This window comes from Aedes aegypti, chromosome 1 (genome assembly GCF_002204515.2).
Source record: "Aedes aegypti strain LVP_AGWG chromosome 1, AaegL5.0 Primary Assembly, whole genome shotgun sequence".
Lineage (NCBI taxonomy): Eukaryota > Metazoa > Arthropoda > Insecta > Diptera > Culicidae > Aedes > Aedes aegypti.
In genome coordinates, this window is record NC_035107.1 from 50,911,609 (window position 1) to 50,921,432 (window position 9,824).

General features: G+C 36.0%; 1 protein-coding gene across 2 annotated transcripts in view; it reads left to right on the plus strand.

Annotated features, from left to right (window-relative positions):
* Positions 1–6,586: 6,586 nt before the first annotated feature.
* Positions 6,587–9,824, plus strand: part of LOC5573512 (vacuolar protein sorting-associated protein 16 homolog) — a 42,839-nt gene continuing 39,601 nt past the window's right edge. For both annotated transcript variants that reach the window (XR_002501025.1, XM_001660865.2), the window contains exon 1: positions 6,587–6,685. The gene's annotated coding sequence lies outside the window, so the exon portion shown is untranslated. The remainder of the gene's footprint in view (positions 6,686–9,824) is intronic.

The following is a 9,824-nucleotide window of genomic DNA, read 5'->3' on the forward strand; positions in this document are numbered from 1 at the left end:
TTGTCGTCTTTTATTTTATACTTTATTATGCATTTTTTAATAAAAATATTTTACGTGCATATTTTGCTGCTGATGTTAATCTTGGGACTTCATCTTTATTCAATCTCGCCATGAGCTACAAGTAATGGCTCTCTCGTGAAAAAAATCAAGTTTGTAAATTTTCGTTCGACTGTACAGATTTATTAAAACAAATTTGGATTGGCGGCATGTTTTACAAGGCGAACGGTAAGTTGATAACATATTTTTCTTCAACGACAAGCATTTATAAGGAAATTTTTCATCTTTTTAGTTCCACGGAAGCCAGAAATGGAGTCATCCAAATTCAGCAGAACTCGACGGCCAGCCATCCGATCGTTCAAAATGTGGCTGGCTCTTGGATTGGCCACAATAACAGTTGAAAAACAAGTTGCTGAACTGCCAAAACCGGATCGTTCCCAATCTGAATTCAATACGCAGCCCGGCAGTTTCATCGGCAGATCAAGAATCTACATCTTTGAAGGAGCGCCCTCCAATTCTACCCATGCTTTCAGCTCAAGAGCTTCCAAACCGAGCCAGCCAACGTCTCAGCTTCAGGAGCCCCGTGAAACCAATCACTTACGAAAAACTAGACTGATGTATAAGATCATCGACGGAAGGAGAGGAGTGCACGTAAAATATGATTGTTTATTAGAAAAATAAATATTTCCATCAAATTGTTTCATTTGTGTTCTAGTCTCATTATTATGGATTTGTTTATAAATATAAGTGTGGTTTTTATATGCATGATTGATAATACCGAGCCTTTAATCATAAGACGCATTATTGCCGGATATGCATCAGCTAAAATAAATAATGATTATACTAGCAAAGTATAAAATGCATAAATGCATTCCTTGGGCTGAATAGACCGAATATGGTTTTAGTATGACAAATAAGCTATTTAGAATGTTTATATTTATCCGTGTAAGTTTGTTTTTTCATTTTATCTACGCCACGATATATTTAACCTCAATTTTTCCCAGCAATACAGCCTCCGAACGATGGACGTAAAGAAGGAATGTCCTGCCGGTAGACCCTAAAAACGGAAGCACACGGAGTACCTGGAGCAGATTCGCACAACTGTGCATTTCATCAAGATTGTTGGACATATTTTTTGTAGTTTAATTTAAGAGCAAATAAAGTGTAGTTTGTCAGTGTTGTATATATGTGTAGGGAACAATTAACAACATAAAGAAATCACCTATTTAATTATTTTAAAAAATCAGCTTCTGCACAACTCTCGGTATTGGGTACTTTTAATCCAAAATACAGTCTTTGTAAAACAGTTAAAATCACTCAATTCAATGTATTAGTGGAATGACTCATAATTAGGTACATTGCAAACAACTCAATTTTGAATCATTCCACTTAGCTGTCAAGATGAATGAAAAAGACTTAAATTTGAGTTGTTTCGGTTCTCCGTGTAGAGCTCTTGCGTCACATTTCAAAAGGGGCAAATTCAGGTTGTTGGATTTCTGTGAACACTCAGAAACACGAAAGGGGTTTATTCATATATTTCATAACGCTAAAATTGGCAATTTTGGACACCCACCCATCCCCTCGTGACCAGTGAATCAATTGTCACCCAATCCGCAGCAACAAAGACATTGTCACCTCCAATTTTTGTTGCAACAATTTCATTCCGCAATAACTGATTATCACCACTTGAACAGAATATGACAATGATCGACCACAACAGGCGAAGCGATTTTTTGAGCTTCGCAATGCAATTTTCGGGAACTTTCTCCATGTTGGTAAACATTGACACATTATCAAACAGCATCCATAAAACAAATTTGGTTTTATGTTTAAAATAACTGATAATTCGCGAGTTGAAAAGATTGCAACAATGTTGCGCCCTGTGATTGTCATGACAATTTTGCTCTTGATTGTATCCCAATCCGCAACAGTTAGGACAAACGGTTGTGAGCGAGCTTATTTTGTTGCTTGTTTTTCATCTGTTTTGATGACAATTTGATTCACTGCTCGTGACGCTTTTTGTATTGATAGTCTGCTATTTTTGTATGAGTCGTAACAACGTTGGGACACTGGAGTGGTTCAAAAATCGTTTTTGCTCCACACCGCTCATTCGATTCTAGATCAAATTCTGAGTGTCCTCCCAAAATTTGAGCTCATTTGGATGAAAACTGAGACTGCACAAGTCTAGTGATCCTTTATATGAGAGATACGCGGAAGTAAAATGTAATGATTTGGCAGCAGACCAGCAGTGCTGAGTTTGCTCGCCGTCGAGAATAATATTGTAACACGGACATGACTTCCTCATTGGTAAAAGTGTATTTTGTATCGTTATAAATCTCTGAGCTACATTTTCAAACTAATATACAGCAGAAAAATCAACGACTAAATATCGTATTGACAACACTTCAAAAAAGGAAAATATATCATATATTTTGCTTTATGCAAAACACTTTTTACCGAAAAAATTTCAAGCGGATTACATTACTCCTCAAGGAAATTTCAAAACAAACATAACGCATGTTCGTTTGGCTCACGCTTTGACAACTCTCGCTGTTCGATTGGCTCACACTTTGACAGAAATGTCAGCCTCCGCGAATCTCTGTTATGAAGGATTACTACACAAGTCCTTAATGAATCACCTCGTAGAATCGATAAAGTAGATTATGAACTGCAGTTTTTTGTCGGTTTTTCGTGCGGTGCACGCTTTTTGATGGGCAGTGCTTAAGAGCGACTGATTGTACACGGAGAAATACGAAAATACTAGTTAGGGTACTAATGATTACATCTACTACATTTGAGATTTTTAATCCTTGCTTGTCATATTAGTTTATACTTTCCAACGCATTTTCGTAAATTATTATTGGCGTTACATTTACGTTGACAGATGCTACTCTTTGGACTTGTTTGTTTTTCTCTGTTGCATATTTTATTATATTCTCTCTCTACGAGGAACTATTTTCCCGCGTCTACAAATTTGTCAAATTTTTGTGTGATTCAGTAGTTTTTATTTAGTTTACATAAATAAATCGAATGATTGCTGCTATTGAGCACTTGCGAGACATATTGCAGTGACAAATTGGCTCACCTGCGGGTACATGGTAAGTCAAGAAATAATTTTCAGGCAGCGGCCTACCGAACTTATTATAATCTTTAAGACCAATTTCAGATTTCCCGGTAACTCAGTCGTGGCATCAGGAGAATGCAACCAACAATTGATCCTTGGAGGCTTTACGACTGCTAGCTGAAAACATGGAATAACAACCGAACAGCAGGAGGAGGATGACTCCAAATTGTCCAGGCAGCAGTTTGTGCGGATCGACAAGCTACGCAAAATTTCCGTAAATATTGATATAATGTATCTTTGACCAAATTACTTGATCTAATAAATTATTGTAAATTTTGTTGTTATATTCAATTGCCTTTTCGTATCTTTTTATATTTTTTCTTTGAGATTTTGAACGCAAACAAAAGCATTTGGCAGTATAGAAATAAAAGAGTAATGTGCATTACGATTGATAAACGCCGTTTATACTATGACTGGCTTAATCTTAAGATATGCATCACATTGGATAAATAGATCGAATATCATTTTAGTATGACTATTTAGCTTTCTAGTATGAAATTTTTTAATCGTGTAGAGGAGTTTTGAAAAAGGAATTTGGTAAGTTTGTTCTGATCAGCAGCGTATAATCACAATGCGTAAATATTAAACATTTGCCGGCCAGAGTGTCTACCGAACGTATCCTATGGCACTACCCTTTCCATCAACATTCCACAGCATGTCTTAATTGCTTTGAGAGGTCGTAGAGTTCTCTGCATCTTTCTTAAGTATGTGTTCAAACAACCATGCTTTCCCGTTCCCCAGCTTTCGCAAGGATGTAGCCAGGACAGCTCTCGACTATTGGAGGATGCGTAAATCTTGTCCAAGAGTTAGAAGTTAGTCTCAAATTTCTGACTTTGGTAACGGACGGGAAGGGGCAACCCTCATACAATGGTCTAGGACTTACAAATTTGTGCAAAATGCTTAAGGGTTGATTCACAAATTTCATAACGCCGAAAATGGTCATTTTGGACACCCACCCACCCCCTCGTAACGCTTTTTGTATGAATATTTCTATAATTTTGTATGAGCTGTAACATCATGGGGACACCCCTTCAGCGTTATGAAATTTGTGAATGGGCCCTAATACTAATGCTAATTTGTTCAAAACTACAAGAGACCTTCCTCTGAGAAAAGAATGACCGCAGTTTTGCTCCCTCTTCACTTCATTCTTAAAGCTAAGTATGCTATTCCGCTCAAGAAAAGTAAAAATTTCTGCTGAAGAAATGGTCAAGAAATTTTCTACAGTGAGCTCCATTTGAAATTACATTTCTTTTCAACTGCGTATTGTGCTTTGCTTTGATAAATGGATTATTGGGAAAGTTGTGTATCGCACTTCGAAGGTCACCAAGCAGTGGTTCCAAATATGTTTCCAAGCCAATGGATCCATACCCAAAGTTCCTCTGAAGTGCGGGGTCCAATAAGGTGGGAACTGCGCAATACTACGAAGAAAAATGCTTTTCTTGACCTTAGAAATTTTCTAAGCATCGAGATAGGCGTTAACGTTTCTTTTGAAGTGCATACCTCCCATTATTGTAGATTTATTATCCCTCGCGGGTTTTAGAAATCACTCTCACATTAAGAATACATAAGAGCTAAAATCCAGTGACACGTTTTCCGAACTATGAATCAGCATTTCGTATATCGTATGTCCTCGTGATGTTACGGCTCATACGAAATTTTTAACATATTCATACAGAAAGCGTTACGAGAAGGTGGGTGGGTGACGAAAAAGGCCATTTTTGGCGTAAAGAAATTTGTGGATATACAAATTTCATAACGCCAAAAATGGCCTTTTTCGTCACCCACCCACCTTCTCGTAACGCTTTTTGTATGAATATGTTATAAATTTCGTATGAGCCGTAACATCACGAGGACACCCACCCACCCCATTCAGCATTAATCAATCAAATTACTTCCTTGCTGGTGGTGACCAATAGGATAAATTTTCAACGTGGAGCGCTGTTTGGTTCTCATGTCTACCCGGATAAAAACGTATCATTCAGTGAATGGAATAAACCATTAATGTACAATATAACATATTGGATACAATACAGCGTATTGTAATTGAATGTCGAAGCAATATTATTCATGTTTGGATATACAATTCAAAAACAATATAATATATTGTAACAGAACATTATATTGTTTTTAATTGGTTTTATACCTTACAATTTTGGTCAAATTCCTATTTTCGCGTAAAACAACTGTTGCTTTTTTCTATGTAGCTTTGCTGAAAGAAATAAAAAAAACAAGTTCAAAAAGCAAGAAATGTTGGGTGGAAAATATTCAAAAAGTCAAAATAAGTACTTTTTTAGAAGTCACTTGACATTAGCTGTAACGACGAATGCAACCATGATACAGTTTGTTGAATTGTTTTTGTATTGTACAACAATACACGAATTGCTTATCAAGACAATACATGAACAATATATCGTATTGTATTTTCAAAATGTTTGTATGAGAAAATATCTATATTTGTATTGTTACGATACTTAACCACCCATACATTATATTGCAAAAATCTCATATACCATACAGTGAACTGTTCAAAACAATTTATTGTACTGTAATTGTATTGTCATTTTACAATATACTGTATTGTATTTCCAATATATTGAATGGCACTGTTTCAATACGTTATATTGTTTTTGTATTGTATTTTTTATCCGGGTAGTGCTTTTGAAAATTTGTGTTGTGACTTCGTTCTATAAAATAAAGGTAAAAAACTATTGAGGACGAATGTCGCCGGTGTTCTCTTTGTTCTCGCTCAGAAACATGTTGGGTACATAAGTGTCAAATTGCATATTGCGGCGCTCATTTTAAATCCACATCCAGCGGCGGCGGTAACGCGCAGGAGATATGCGCGCAATTCAATCGCAACGTCAAAATTCAAGTAGGCTTGGATTTTTTCATTCGTCAAGGACGCAAATGTTTCAAATTTACTAAATCTGAAACATTTGGTGATTTTCATAATCACTGCGACGGTATATCGACAATTTCAGATAATCGCATTACGTGGATTTATCTCGCAGAGCACAATACATTTTCTCATTGACATTTATAACCCCGTCTATCTCCGTCAACAAAAGATGTTCCTACAGCGACGCTAGCGACATTCTTCTTCTATGGTTTTTTATTTCTATTTTCAACATTTTCAATTAATTGTTGCAGTCATCCCTCCATGAGTCGATATTGAAGGGACCATCGACTCATGGAAACATCAAGTTATAGAACAGCAATGCTATGGAAAGCTGTTCGAGGAAACCATCATAGTAAATTTGATTTTTAGTATGGTTCCATGAGTCGATATCGAGTAATGGAACATCGACACATAAAGGTTTAACTGTATTTTATTTTAGGTTATTGCAAATTTTTATTCGAGAAATCAAATTTATTACTGAGCACAACGTCTTGGTATTTACTATATGTCTATGGTCTTACTGTTCCACAAATTTTGAGTTCAACCCTGGAAACCCGAGTCTACTCGAATTCCCGAAGATTGTCGTTCGTTGTTCGTCGTCACTGTTTTGATTTCTTCTGTTATCAATCAATGAAATTTAGCGAAAAGGGAGGATTCGTTCCCAAATTTAAAGTACATTCTCGCGTTAACGTTCATAGCAACAACATCGGGAAGTAGAAGCTGGTCTTGTTTGAGCTTGTTTCGCGGACACGCGGTTTTTGGAAAAAAACAGAGAGTTTTAATATTTTTGATTGAAGTGGTGGAATCAAAGACAAATTAAAGACCCCCATGTCCCTTGCAGTTGCCCAAAATTTTATGGCTCATAAGGTAATCTAGAATGCCGTTCAAAGTGTACTGCGATCTGTCAAACTTGGGTACCTTTTGTACTACCGAGGGACCAAATGCAGTACTAGAAGTGGTACCCAATCTGAGCCCGAGTGGGACGGACCTGGTGGAATTGTTCATGATTGAATTGATTATTTGAGTTTCGCGTTTTTTTTTAAACATATCCATTAACTTTTATTATCTTTGAATTCAGAAATCCTAGAGAAAAAAAAATCAGCTAGAATAGGTTAGGTTTAATTTTAGTGATAAGTGGTGTAAATATAGGTTAAGTTTCAGTGGATGAGCTCAAGTGATAGTGAGTTTTTGGGGTTTGAGGACCAATATGGCGTAAACCAGGACTCATTCCCAGGTAAGAACGACATAAAAGACGGATTAATGAAATGTGGAGTTAGACGAAAGTTGGAAGAAATTATCGAAAGTCAAAAAGCAAAAACCTGTAAGGTTGACAAAGGAACGGAAATGGTACAACGAAAAGAAATGACGACCAATCTGACAAACAAAATGAACGTCGATGGGACAGAAGAAAATGAAACAGACAAACTGAATGAAGCAACTGGAATGGAAAACAGAAGGAATATGAAAAAGGACCCGAAAACAAACAAGTACACGACCCGCGAAAACTGGATCAAGAATACGACAGATACAGTTTTCTTCATTGAGAGGGACAATCCAAATGACAAACCAGTGCACACGATGGAAATGGCCAAAATTCTGCATAATATTGGAATAAAAAACTACAAGGAGTTGAAATTCGCAGGACAAGGACGATACAGAATTTCCTTCAATCGACCGAGAGACGCAGAGGATTTGATTAATTCAAGACTACTGACCGAAGAATTCAAATTCAAGACATACGTACCTAACATGCTGAAGGAATCCGTAGGTATCGTTAGGAATGTCCCCCCTTCGCTGACCGACGATGAAATATTAAGCAACATTCAGACTGGAGGCAAAAAGAAAATTACGAAAGTGGAACGAATCAAAAGGATGAAGGACGAAAAATTGATACCGACGTACACAATCAAAATTTTTGTTGCGGGACAAGAACTACCTGAAAATGTTGCTATTTACGGGGTAGCGGCGATGGTGGAAGCTTACATCTTCCCCATAAAAATGTGTAATAAGTGCTGGCGATATGGACACAGACAAAAATCATGTAAGAGTAGGAATGACCGCTGCGAAAACTGTGGTCTTGAACATGACAAGCAGACATGCACGAATCCGACTAATTGCTATCACTGCAAACAGACGCACAGAGTGACGGACAAAAATTGCCCGGAAAGGATTCGCCAAGACAAGATTCGTTACGTTATGGCTAATGAGAGACTGACCTTCATTGAAGCATCAAATAAATTCCCAAAACCACAACAACTACAAGGCAGACTGGAATCATTGACAGAATTTCCCCCCATAACAGGAAACGACTGTAACAACACCCGACCAACAACCCGATCTCAAAACTCACTGACAGGTACAATTCACAAAACAGGATACAATTTGAAACAACCGCAGGAAAAACCGTCCGAAGTAACTACAATCATAAACAAGATAAGCGCAATACAGAAATCCATCCTCAAACACGCAGATAAATCTAAGAACAACAAAGACACTATTGACACCGACATTCTACTGATTAACATAAGCGATCAAATTAAGTCGATAATTGAATCGGAAGTTATGAAAGGTCAGGCCAACCCAGCAAGTACAGCATGGACAGTTACAGGAATTTAAAATTTATGCAACATAACATAACTAGTATTCGTCCCTCTGACACTCGTAAAGTACTGATAAACTTCCTCAATACAAATAGAATTGATATAGCTCTTTTACAAGAAATTTGGATTAAACCTAATGAAGAATATAAATTTGCAGGATTTCAATTTGTTAAATTACTAAGAAATAACGGTTACGGAGGCGTAGGTATACTAGTCCGTAATGAAATAACATTTAAAAAAATTAATTTGCCAGATTTAAGCCCATTGGAAGCAATAGCCATTAAAACATTAAACACAGAAAAGCCTCTTTTAATAATTTCAATATATATACCTCCACTCCCTATAAGAAATCAAGACATTAAAGACCCGTTAACAAAATTACTAGAAATAATTGAAAAATCAGAATTACCAACAATATTAGCTGGAGACTTCAATGCTCATAGCCAAACCTGGAATTTGAAACAAAATAATTGTCCAAGAGGAGAGTTATTAGAAAAACTATTAGAAAATACAGCTTTAGTTAATTTGAATGACGGTTCCCCTACATTAATCAAATCACCAAACACAACTCCATCAACCATTGACTTAACATTTGCATCATCAGATATAGCACATAAAATTGAATGGAATATACACTTTGATGAAATTATGAGTAATCACCGAATTATATCTTTTGAAATATTAAACTCTGCTAAAAAATATAACTATCAAATTGAATGTATTAACAAAACAAAAGCAATCAAAATGATCAATGAAATTGATGTGGAAACAATAACCGATCAACATAAAATTTTACCTATTATAAGAGAAAAAATCGACCAATCTAAATATTTAAAAAACAACAATAGAACTTCCAAAACATGGTGGAATAAAGAGATTGAAGAACAATTAAAAATGAAAAACTTTCTCTTAACAAAATATTTCAGAAATCCAACCTACGAAAATCTGATACAATTCAAAAATGCAAAGGCTAAATTAAAACAACTCATACGAAAAGCTTCAAGAAATAACTGGAACATACTGATTGACTCAATAAAACCTGATATGGACTGTAAAGAACTATGGAATATAATAAAACGAATTGGAGGAGGTTTTCCCACCAAAAACAATAATCACTTACTGAATGATGCAAACTTAGCTAACAAATTTGTTGATATAAATTTTCCAGAAATAATTCAAACTTTAAACTATAATCAATCCCCAA